Here is a 12,932-nt window from a genome sequence, read left to right on the forward strand (position 1 = left end):
TCCAGGAGTCCGGCCAACGGTGATAGTTCGGCTATCCGGACACCCCCTAATCCAGGACTCCCTCAGTAGCCCCTGAACCAGGCTTCAATGACGATGAGTCCGGCGCGCATATTGTCTTTGGCATTGCAAGGCGGGTTCCTCCTCCAAATACTTCATAGAAGATTTTGAACACAAGGATAGTGTCCGGCTCTGCAAAATAAATTCCACATACCACCGTAGAGAGAATAATCTTCACACAAATTCAATCTACTGACGTATTCTGCAGCGTGACGTCACACCATGGCCAAGCCTTTATTGGAATCGTTTTTACTGTCCCACCTCAGCGTGTTTAGCGAAGCGGTTTCCTTGGCACGTCTTGTCAAAGCAGAGATCGTGTCCCCTCATTCCGGGATTCTCATCAATACGGGCATGGGTAATCCAACCGCGCCATTCATTATGACGCTTGGGAGATAAGCGAGTTTTATCAGGCTGGTGGGGACGCATAGTTTCGTACGTCCATATAAGGGGATAAGGATCCACCTTTTTACCTATGCCTTCTTCCTCCTTTGCTTATCCATTTCCGCGTACTCGAGCTTCAGCGCCCATGTCCGCACATCTCTTCTCAACCTTCTCCAGTCATGTCCAGAGCGGGAGGCAAGTGGATGGCCTCCTCCGTCACGGAGGGGCACATCAAGAAGTTGGGAAAAGCCGGATACCTGCACAACGACATTGCGCACCGGCTTCCAGACGAGGGGCAGCTCGTCCCCACCCCCAGGCCCCATGAGAGGGTAGTGTTCCTTCCCCATTTCCTCCGCGGACTGGGCTTCCCACTCCACCCATTTGTCCGGGGGCTCATGTTCTACTACGGCCTGGATTTCCATGATCTGGCCCCGAATTTCATCCTCAACATCTCAGCGTTTATCGTTGTGTGCGAGGCCTTCCTCCGCATCAAGCCCCACTTCGGCTTATGGCTGAAGACCTTCAATGTCAAGCCAAAGGTAGTGGGCGGCCAGCAGGCGAAGTGCGGAGGCGCCATGGTAGGCAAGATGCCCAACGCCATATGGCTCGAGGGCGCCTTCGTGGAAACCATCAAGGGGTGGCAATCAGGGTGGTTCTACATCACCGAGCCACGTGAGCCTGAATGGGCAGCGGCCCCCGAATTCTGATCTGGCATCCCCACACGGCTCACCTCCTGGAAAGAGAAGGGCCTGGCATGGGGTGATTTGGAAGAGCTGACCGGACTCCAAACCTGCGTCCAAAACCTTGTGAACAAGAAGATCAAGCTCGTCAACGTAGTCCAGGTCATGCTCATCCACCGGATCCTGCCTTGCCAACAACGGGCCTTCAACTTGTGGGAGTTTGATCCGGCACAGCACCAAACCTTGAGCAGGCTCTTCGACACTAAAAGTATGAAGACGTCTGGAAGGTGCTGTTCAAGGGCGCCGAGGCTCCCGCATCCGCTGCCGAAGATCAGCTCGCAGCGACAAGCCGGTGAGGTAAGATATTTTACCCTTTATAGGACACTTTTTCATAGTTTGACTCTATGCGGGATCTAAACTCCCCTACCTTTGACAGGCCTGGCAGAAGAAGTCCGGGCAGGTTAACTGTCCGGCTCCCTTACCAGAAGACCCAGCGGACGCCCGATTGACAGGGCTGCTGGTTCCGGCACCTCACATGGTGCCGGAGAAGAAGGCCAAGAAGAAGGCCACGGGAACTCGAAAGAGTTCCCGGCATCAGGTGTTATCGGACTCATCGTCCGATGACTTCGAGGCGGACTCCTCCCGTGAAGACGAGGAGGAGAGAAAAAAAGGAAGGCCTCCCCAACTGGGGAGGTTGGAGGGTCCAAGATGGGAAGGACCCTTCCTCCGGACTACTCCACCAACGCCGACGACGGCGAAGAGGAGTGGCCCTCGAGGGCCAAGCCCCTGGCGAGATCGTAAGTTTCCGGATTCCAGAATAACTCATGATTTTTCATTTGTCACATAGTGTCTTCTAACGCCGAATACAACCATGTAGACCGCCCAAGGACGAGCTCCCCGCTTCGTCGAGCGGCTCCCTGGGTTCATCGAATGTGAATAGCACTTCACTTCCGACCGCCTCCTCCCCTCGCGATGCAGAAGACATCGCGGTGGAGTCCCAAAAGGGGCCCAACCAGGAGGAGGTGGTCCTGGAGGCATCGCAAGGCGACCTCCCGGACTCCGGGCGCAAAGGTGGTTGCCCCCCAGAGGGCTCTAAGTCCGGCCCTGTGCCGGACTCCATACCGGAACCTTCAGTGGTTCCGGAGTCCTGCAGGCAGCCCCTTCATAAGAAGGGCAAGACTGCGACGCCGGTGGCCTCCGTCCAACCGGAGGCACCGGATAGCTTGCTGGAGGCGCTTAACGGCGCCTCCATCGACGAGGCGCACCGCACTATCATGAGTGCGGTGATCCAGAAAGTTCAGTCCGCCAAGAGCGGGCTGACTAAAGCCTGTACCAACCTTCTAACAGGCTTTGAGGTAAGTTTTTAAGATATGTAAGAATATTACCGCATAGATAGTAGCCCCTGATGCTTAGTTCGGTGTTTGGAAAGAAAAGCCGAGCTGAGGATCCAAAAAGATATACGCAGGAGTCTAACATAATTATGTCAATATGGGAATGCAGGCTGCGCTGCTGACCTCTGCCGCACTGACTGCGGAGGTTAATGCATTGAAGCAGAGCCTCGAGTGGTCCGAGAACGAGCTTGGCCTTGCCAAGAAGCAGCTCGAGGACAAGGAAGGTAAGTAATACCTTATTAAAGTAATACCTTATAGAAAGGATTTGGTTGCAAAAAATGACAGGAATAACGTGGGTATTGCAGGGGCCACGAACGAGGTGGCGATCCTGAAGGAAGCGGTGTCCAAGGCCGAAAACAGTGCGGCCACGGAGCGCACCGAGCGAGAGAAGCAGGAGGCGCGGGTAGCGGAGGTGCAGCAAGAGCTCCAGGCTCTCGTGGAAAAACATGAGAGTTTGGAGCGTGACTCGAAGACTCGAGAGTCCGAGCTCGCCTTGGCTCTTGAGAGTGCCAAAGCCGCTAAGGCCGAAGCCCAGAAGGCCCTCCAGGAGATCGAGGCGATAAAGAAGATAGCGGCGGGTAAGGCATTCTTTATGCAAAGCAAGCATGTAAACGTGAATTATCGGTTACTTACCCAAATCCGGAGCTCTCCAGGAGCGTCCGCCGATCTGCCCTGTAGTGTGTCTGATGCTGCCGCGTTCTACCGAGCCGAGGAGGGGAGCTTGACGGAAAAGGTGTTTTGGTCTCAATATGCTGAGGCCGGACATCCGGTGCCCCTGAGCGACTAGCTGAAGCAGCTGGTCGAGCTCCACAAGGTGGCCGAACAGGCCATGAAGGGCCTCATAATTCGGCTGTGGCCTAAAGAAGCCATGGCTGGGAGCTACTTCGGTCTGGTGCGGCGGCTGGTGGATGCCTGTCCATGGATTGAAGTCATCAAGCACTCCGCCTGCATTGAAGGTGCCCGTCGGGCCCTTGCCCGTGCTAAAGTGCACTAGGGCAAGATGGACGCTGAGAAGCTTGTGACGGACGCGCCACCGCCGGGCAAGGAGTATCGCAAGCCCGAGATGTACTATAAGGGCGTCCTGAAGGGTTCCCGCATTATAGCGGGTGAATGCTCCAAAGATGTAATTTTTGAGTAGACTCGCATTTGTTATCTTGTACGCTGAAACTTTGTTCATATGCGCTAAGCAACGTTTGTTAATTTAAAATATTACCTTCTGTGTGGCCGTTTATCAAATTTGAGAGATGGCGAGTCATTGGCTTCAGCCCCCATGCCACGAGTGCTGGGGTGTTCGGGATAAACTTGAGCGTTCTTGTTCCCATTCTTGGGTCCTTTCGAGGGAGGCGTTCAACACAACGAACGAGGCAACCGGACTATAATGCTTGAACACTCTCACTTAGCCATAGAATTCTATAATTTTAAATCTCGGCGAAGCCCCTGGTATTCGGAAGACCGAATTCGGGGCGCTATCCACGCCTTGGCCGGACAATGCCGACTCCTCGCTCTAAGCGGCATGAGTCTTTAGGGACCCGAAAAACCTCTCGAACAGCGACCGACTCTCGCCCTATCATGACGGTCAGTTTTAGCTTTCTCCACTGAGGTGCTCAACCCAGCTCAACCGGGGCACAATCGCAGTGGTTCTCCCAGCGCTACCTTAGCCGATATAACGGAACGTAAGGTACCAAAACATGGGAGCCGGGCAAACCCAACTATTGACCCAAGACATGATTCGGAGCCGATGCATATAATGCTATAAGTTCGGGGTGCCGCACTTGTGAAAGTGTTCGGACTTATCACACCATGTTTTGGGGCACCTAAGCCCCTGGTGTATTGACCGTACCAAGTTGTACGGGTGCAACATGTCATAGATGAACATGTATAGAGAAAAAAAAGAAATGTAATAATAAGCAGAAGCTATATATTGTTTATTCAAAAGATACTGCAATGAAAGCAGAATGATACAAATAGTGCGATAATCAAGGGATGGGACTTTTTTAACATGTCCCCCTCCAGGGGTAGGCTATGGGATAGTATGTAAAACAGGTATACTGCTCGTAAAAGAGACCACCTGGACACTCGACGTAGCTTTTCTGCTTCCCTAGCTGTTGCATCGTGAGTTCGGCGATTCTACTGCCGGACAGGGCTTCTGGAAAACGGAGTCCTGAGAATAAGAAAAAAAAGAATGACACAATTGGGAGCCCCTTGTGCGGTTGAGCCGCACTCTGGGCATGCCGTGGTCGTGCCCCTCCCCCTATGCCCATGGTATCTCCAGAGCGTAGTTATGTACGCGTGGTACTGGTCTCGCGATTTCGCGAGGGCTGGGGTTGGGGCCGCACTGCTACGCGTGCTTGGAACGTGCCAGGCGGTCTTTTTGTAGGTTACTCCGGGCGCGCTTGACGGTGTCTGGACGTTTAGTAGTCGGACTCGAGAATTCCCTTAAGAGGTTGCTTTGTACTTCCGCCGCGAGGGCCGCCGTATGCTCCTCCGTTCAGAGAGAGCGTTCGGTGTTTCCATTGACCGTAATTACTCCTCGAGGGCCTGGCATCTTGAGCTTGAGGTATGCGTAGTGCGGCACCGCATTGAACTTTGCAAATGTCGTTCGGCCGGGGCTCCTCCTCCTCATCGCTATGCAGCCCCTTGTCGTTGTTTTCGGCATTTAAGTTGCCTGCCTGCTTGAATACCCAACAATCCCTGTAGGTGTGGTTGTATGGTTTTTCGGGGGTGCCATGTATTTGGCACAAGCGATCGAGTATTCGGTCCAAATTGGACGGGCCCTGAGTATTTCTTTTGAACGGCTTTTTCCGCTGATCGGGTTTAGAGCCTCTGAATCCGGCATTGACTGCCGTATCTTCAGTAGTATCGCCGTTAATGCGGCGCCTGTGCTTGTTGCGACGCCACCTGCCATTGCTGTCCTTGGTATCCGAACTACCAGGGTTTTTGGTCAGGTTGTTACCGCGAGCTAGCCAGCTGTCCTCTCCCACGCAGAAGCGGGTCATGAGTGATGTGAGGGCTGCCATGAATTTCGGCTTTTCCTGTCCTAGGTGCCGGGCAAGCCACTCATCGTGGATGTTATGTTTGAAGGCTGCAAGGGCCTCTGCATCTCGACAGTCAACGGTTTGATTTTTCTTGGTTAAGAACCGTGTCCAGAATTGTCTGGCCGATTCATCTACCTACTGAATTATGTGGCTTAGGTCATCAGCGTCTGGTGGTCGCACATATGTGCCCTGGAAGTTATCAAGGAATGCGGCTTCCAGGTCTTCCCAACAACCAATTGATTCTGCTGGCAAGCTGTTGAGCCAATGCTGAGCTGGTCCTTTAAGCTTGAGTGGGAGGTATTTGATGGCGTGTAGATCATCACCGCGGGCCATGTGGATGTGAAGGAGATAGTCCTCGATCCAAACCGCAGGATCTGTTGTGCCGTCGTATGATTCAATGTTTACGGGTTTGAAACCCTCGGGGATTTGATGATCCATTACTTCGTCTGTGAAGCATAGTGGGTGTGCGGCGCCTCTGTATTGGGCTATATCACGACGCAGCTCAAATGAGCTTTGTCTACTATGTTTGGCCTGACCGGAATTGCTGTATCCGGCGTGAGGGTTGTCATCACGTATCGTGGGGCGCCCACGCAATCCGTAGATCGATCTTATTTGCCTTGCCTTGTCCTCCAATATGTCTCGCAAGTCTGGCGCATTTCCCCGTGGCTTTGTACTTTTCGAGCGACACCGGGGTGCGGCTTTAGTGGAGGGCCTAGAGGCCTCTCTGTCGCGGCCACGAGGTGGCCGGTCGGCCGCGTCATGCGCTGGTGATGTAGGTTTGGGTGCTTCCTCCTCTAATTGGGGTAGCAGCCTGCATTTTGGGTAGCTCTTGGAGGGGCGATCGAGTTTGTACTCTTCGGCTGCAAGGACTTCGGTCCATCTGTCAGCTAGCAAGTCTTGGTCAGCTCTAAGCTGCTGCTGCTTTTTCTTGAGGCTGCTTGCCGTGGCCATAAGCCTGCGTTTGAAACCCTCCTGTTCGATGGGATCCTCGGGCACGACAAATTCGTCATCGTCGAGGCTTGCTTCATCTTCGGAGGGAGGCATATAATTATCGTCCTCTACCTCTCTGTCTGCCGCTCTATCATGAGGGCTGGCTTCTCCCTCCTCCTGTGCTGAATCCTGCTGGAGGGGGTTGTCTTCGGCACTGTCCGGGGTGTTATTATCTCCTGTGCCGGAATCACCGTTTTTGCTGTGGCGGGATTTAGAGCGGCGCCGCTGACGCCGACACTTGGGCTGTTTCTTGGAGGGGTCATCCTCCGCTATTCCATTGCCATTCCCATCTTTTGGGGTGTCCACCATATATTTGTCATATGACGAGGTGGCCTTCCAGTGCCTTGTAGGCGCTGGTTCTTGGTCGTCTCCTGCATCGTCGTCCATACCAACGATGTCTTCAGAGTCGAAGTCGAGCATGTCGGTTAAATCATCGACAGTGGCGACAAAGTGGGTGGTGGGTGGGCGTTGAATTTCTTCGTCGTCCGCATCCCAACCTTCCTGACCATAGTCCGGCCAGGGCTCTCCTGATAAAGAGAGAGACTTTAGTGAATTCAGGATGTCACCAAAGGGCGAGTGCTGAAAGATGTCCGCGGCAGTGAACTCCATAACCGGCGCCCAATCGGATTTGATTGGCAGGGGCGCGGGAGGTTCGGAGTCCGGAGAGGAGTCCGGTACCTCGGAGTCACGGGCTTTACATAGGACATGGATGGTGTTCGGCTCAATCGCCGTAGAGATCGTAGCCCCCGAGGCGGTGTCCAGCCACTCGTCCTCGATCAGCGAAGTCGGCTCTGAGCTAAAGGTCGAAGCGGACGCTGGTGCGGCCTCCAGGGCACTGTTCGACGGCAGAGCTAGATCATACCCCTCGAGACAGTGCGGCACGCTTGGCTGTGGCTCGAATTCGTCGAAGATCAAGTCTCCGCGGATGTCAGCCGTGTAGTTCAAACTCCCAAATATGACCTGATGGCCAGGGGCGTAGCTTTCGATCTGCTCCAGATGGCCAAGTGAATTGGCCCGCAGTGCAAAGCCGCCGAATACGAAGATCTGTCCGGGGAGAAAAGTCTCACCCTGGACCGCGTCGTTGTTGACGATCGAAGGAGCCATCGGGCCTAAAGGCGACGACACAGAGGAACTCTCAATGAAAGCACCAATGTCGGTGTAAAAACCGGCGGATCTCGGGTAGGGGGTCCCGAAATGTGCGTCTAGGTGGATGGTAACATGAGACAAGGGACATAGTGTTTTTACCCAGGTTCAGGCCCTCTCGATGGAGGTAAAACCCTACTCCTGCTTGATTAATATTGACGATATGGGTAGTACAAGAGTAGATCTACCACGAGATCGAAGAGGCTAAACCCTAGAAGCTAGCCTATGGTATGATTGTTGTTCGTCCTACGGACTAAAACCCTCTGATTTATATAGACACCGGAGAGGGTTAGCACAGAGTCGGTTACAATGGTAGAAGATCTACATATCCGTATCGCCAAGCTTGCCTTCCACGCCAAGGAAAGTCCCATCCGGACACGGGACGAAGTCTTCAATCTTGTATCTTCATAGTCCAGGAGTCCGACCAACGGTGATAGTTCGGCTATCCGGACACCCCCTAATCCAGGACTCCCTCAAAGACCATCATTGATTTCTTTTAAGAACTCATGCTCTTGCTCAAGGTTGAGCTTTTCAAAGCGTAACTTCTCATGAGTCCTTAAAAGTTCTCGATGATCTCCTAAGATAGTTTCATGAGCTAACTTAAGAGTGTTTAGTTCTTTAGTTAGGAGCTCAATCTTCTCCTTATCATTGTCATTCGTTTTATCTTGATTAGCATGATTAATTGACATTTCATCATAGTATTCATCACTAGAGTTGTCAACAAGTAAATCATCATCACCTAACAAGTCATCTTCATCACTATTAAAATCAACATACTCGGGGTGTGATACCTTTGGGCCTTTAGCCATGAAGCATATTCCAAGTCCTTAATTTGGTGAGGCAAATATGTCGTAGGAGTTGGTTGACACAAGTGCTAGACCAGCAACACCTTCATCTTGAGTATAGTTGGAGTCAGAGTGATAGCTCCTCTCGGAGTGATTGTCGGAGTCGGAGCCGGATACCCATTCACCAACATGAGCTTGATGTCTTCGTTTTGTGTAGCTCCTTGATGACTTGTCCTTCCTTTCCGAATCCTTGCTTCTCCGGGATGTTCTTCGTTCATAACGATCGTCTCTACTCCTTCTTTCTCTTGATGGTGATTCTTCTCTTCTGCTTCTTCTTTTTGGAGAATCTTCTCTTCTTTTGTAGGGTGTCGTACACTCATTGGAATAGTGTCCAGGTCTTCCACAATTGTAGCAATTACGCTCACGACTAGAAGATCTTTTGTCATTGTAGGACCTTGACTTGGAACTTCTTTCCTTGCTTCTACTGTTGTAGAACTTGTTGAAGTTCTTCACCATTAGGCTCAATTCTTCATTGAAGGTTTGTTTCTCACTTGATGATGTGGGAGCTTCACATGAGGCTTTGTAAGCACCACTTGACTTGTTGTGGAGCTCCTCCTTATCCTTGAGTGACATCTCATGAGCAACAATTCTTCCAATGACTTCCGTTGGCTTGAGATCTTTGTAATTGGGCATCATTTGGATCAATGTGCACACGGTATCATATTTTCCATCCAAAGCTCTTAGGATCTTCTTGATGATGAATTTGTCGGTCATCTCTTCACTTCCTAAGCCGGCAATCTCATTTGTGATAAGAGCAAGCCTAGAGTACATTTCAGCGACACCTTCACCATCCTTCATCTTGAACTTGTCAAGCTGACTTTGAAGCACATCCAACTTGGATTCCTTGACGGAGTCGGTACCTTCGTGCATATCAATCAAAGTATCCCAAATTTCCTTTGCATTCTCAAGACGGCTGATTTTGTTGAATTCTTCAGGGCACAATCCGTTGAAGAGGATATCACAAGCTTGAGCATTGTATTGCAGCATCTTCAACTGTTCCGCGGTAGCTTCATGGTTCAGTTCTCTCCCATCCAAGAATTCACCTTGCAAGCCAATACACGCAATAGCCCAAACGGTGGGGTTATGTCCAAGAATATGCATTTTCATCTTATGCTTCCAACTAGCAAAATTAGTACCATCAAAGTAAGGACCTCTACGGTGGTAATTTCCCTTGCTAGACACCATACTCTCCTAGGTTATGAAACCAAGGCTATGACTACCAAAAGCTATGGAAATCAAAGAAAATGGAGACCAAAGCTCTGATACCACTTGTAGGATCGAAAGTATGTCTAGAGGGGGGTGATTAGACTACTTGACCAAATAAAAATCTAGCCTTTTCCCAATTTTAGTTCTTGGCAGATTTTAGCAACTTAGCACAAGTCAAGCAATCTTAACATGATTCAAGAAAGCATGCAAAGTGTATATGAGCAACGGAAAGTAAAGCATGCAACTTGCAAGAATGTAAAGGGAAGGGTTTGGAGAGTGCAAACGCAATAGGAGACACAGATGTTTTTGTCATGGTTCCGATAGGTGGTGCTATCGTACATCCATGTTGATGGAGACTTCAACCCACGAAGGGTAATGGCTGCGCGAGTCCACGGAGGGGTCCACCACGAAGGGTCCATGAAGAAGCAACCTTGTCTACCCCACCATGGCCGTCGCCCACGAAGGACTTGCCTCACTAGGGTAGATCTTCACGAAGTAGGCGATCTCCTTGCCCTTACAAACTCCTTGGTTCAACTCCACAATCTTGTCGGAGGCTCCCAAGTGACACCTAGCCAATCTAGGAGACACCACTCTCCAAGAAGTAACAAATGGTGTGTTGATGATGAACTCCTTGCTCTTGTGCTTCAAATGATAGTCTCCCCAACACTCAACTCTCTCTCACAGGATTTGGATTTGGTGGAAAGAAGATTTGAGTGGAAAGCAACTTGGGGAAGGCTAGAGATCAAGATTCATATGGTAGGAATGGAATATTTTGGCCTCAACACAAGTGTAGGCGGTTCTCTCTTAGAAAATGTATGTTGGAAGTGTAGGCACGTTCTGATGGCTCTCTCCATGAATGAAGAGTGAGTGGAGGGGTATATATAGCCTCCACACAAAATCTAACCGTTACACACAACTTGCCAATCTCGGTGGGACCGAATCGTCAAACTCGGTAGGACTGATTTAGCAAATAATGTGACCGTTAGGATTTTTGGTGGGACTGACATGCAACTCGGTAGGACCGATATGGTTAGGGTTAGGGCATAACATAATCTCGGTGAGACCGATTACACAAACTCTGTGAGACCAATTTTGGTAATAAGCTAACCAGAGAGTTGGTCAGGCAAACTCGATGGGACCGATTCGCTCATCTCGGTGAGACCGAAATGTTACGGAAGGGAAACAGAGATTTTGCATTGCAGTCTCGGTGGGACCGATCGCTCATCTCGGTTGGACCGAGACATTACGAAGAGAAACAGAGAGATTACAATCCCATCTCGGTGAGAGCGAGATCCCTATCGGTGAGACCGATTTGCCTAGGGTTTGTGGTAGTGGCTATGACATCTGAACTCGGTGGCGCCAGATAGAAAGAATCGGTGGGGACAAGTTGGACTTTTGGTTTAGGTCATATGTGTATGTGAGAAAGTAGTTGAGGTCTTTGGAGCATATCACTAAGCATTTTGAGCAAGAAAGCCATTAAGCAACACCTCATCCGTCCTTGATAGTATTGGCTTTTCCTATAGACTCAATGTGATCTTGGATCACTGAAATAGAAAATGTAGAGTCTTGTGCTTTGAGCTTGAGCCAATCCTTTTGTCCTTAGCATTTTGAGGGATCCACTTTTCTCATCCATGCCATGCCAATCATTGAGATTTCCTGAAATATTTATCTTAAAAAGGCATTAGCTCAATGAGCTATATATTGTTAGGAATTACCAAAACCACCCAGGGATAGTTGCACTTTCAGGGCGGTGCCCCCCTTTCCTTCCCCCTCTCCCTCTCCTTCCTTCCCCCTCTCCCCCTTTAGGTGGGAACCTACTAGGACTTGGAGTCCTAGTAGGTTTCCCCTCTTGGGGCGCGCCAAGGAGGGCCGACCGGCCTCCCCTCTCCTCCTTTATATACGGGGGCTGCGGGGCACCCCATAGACACACAAGTTGATCTTTTAGCCGTGTGTGGTGCCCCCGTCCATAGTGTTCCACCTTGGTCATATCGTCGTAGTGCTTAGGCGAAGCCCTGCGCCGGTAACTTCATCATCACCGTCACCACAGTGTTGTGCTTACGGAACTCTCCCTCGGCCTCAGCTGGATCTAGAGTTCGAGGGACGTCACCGAGCTGAACGTGTGCAGATCGCGGAGGAGCCGTGCATTCAGTACTTGATCAGTTGGATCACAAAGACATTTGACTACATCAACCGCATTACATAATGCTTCCGCTTTCGGTCTACGAGGGTACGTAGACACACTCTCCCCCCGTTGCTATGCATCACCTAGATAGATCTCGCCTGATCATAGGATTTATTTTGAAATTGCTTCGATCCCCAATAGTGGCATCAGAGCCAGTTCTATGCGTAGATGTTATATGCACGAGTAGAACACAAAGAGTTGTGGGCGATAATAGTCATACTACTTACCAACATGTCATACTTTGATTCGGCGGTATTGTTGGATGAAGCGGCCCGGACCGACATTACATTACCGCCTTCATTAGACTGGTTCTACCGACGTGCTTATGCACAAAGGTGGCTGGCGGGTGTCTGTTTCTCCAACTTTAGTTGAATCAAGTGTGGCTACACCCGGTCCTTGTTGAAGGTTAAAACAACACACTTGACGAAAAATCGTTGTTGTTTTGATGCATAGGTAAGAACGGTTCTTGCTAGAAGCCCGTAGCAGCCACGTAAAACTTGCAACAACAAAGTAGAGGATGTCTAACTTGTTTTTTTAGGGCTTGCTGTGATGTGATATGGTCAAGGCATGATGTGATATAAATTGTTGTATGAGATGATCATGTTTTATAACAAACTTGTCGGCAACTGGCAGGAGCCATATGGTTGTCGCTTTATTGTATGCAATTCAATCGCCATGTAATTGTTTTACTTTATCACTAAGCGGTAGCGATAGTCGTAGTAACAATAGTTGGCAAGACGACAACGATGCTACGATGGAGATCAAGATGTCGCACCGGTGATGATGGAGATCATGACGATGCTTCGGTGATGGAGATCATGAGCACAAGATGATGATGTCCATATCATGTCACATAGTTTGATTGCATGTGATGTTTATCTTTTATGCATCTTATTTTGCTTAGTATGGCGGTAGCATTATAAGATGACCCCTTACTAAATTTCAAGGTACAAGTGTTCTCCCTGAGTATGCACCATTGCTACAGTCCGTCGTGCCGAGACACCACATGATGATCGGGTGTG

The sequence above is a fragment of the Triticum dicoccoides genome, chromosome 2B, assembly GCF_002162155.2.
Source record: "Triticum dicoccoides isolate Atlit2015 ecotype Zavitan chromosome 2B, WEW_v2.0, whole genome shotgun sequence".
NCBI classification, from domain to species: Eukaryota; Viridiplantae; Streptophyta; class Magnoliopsida; order Poales; family Poaceae; genus Triticum; species Triticum dicoccoides.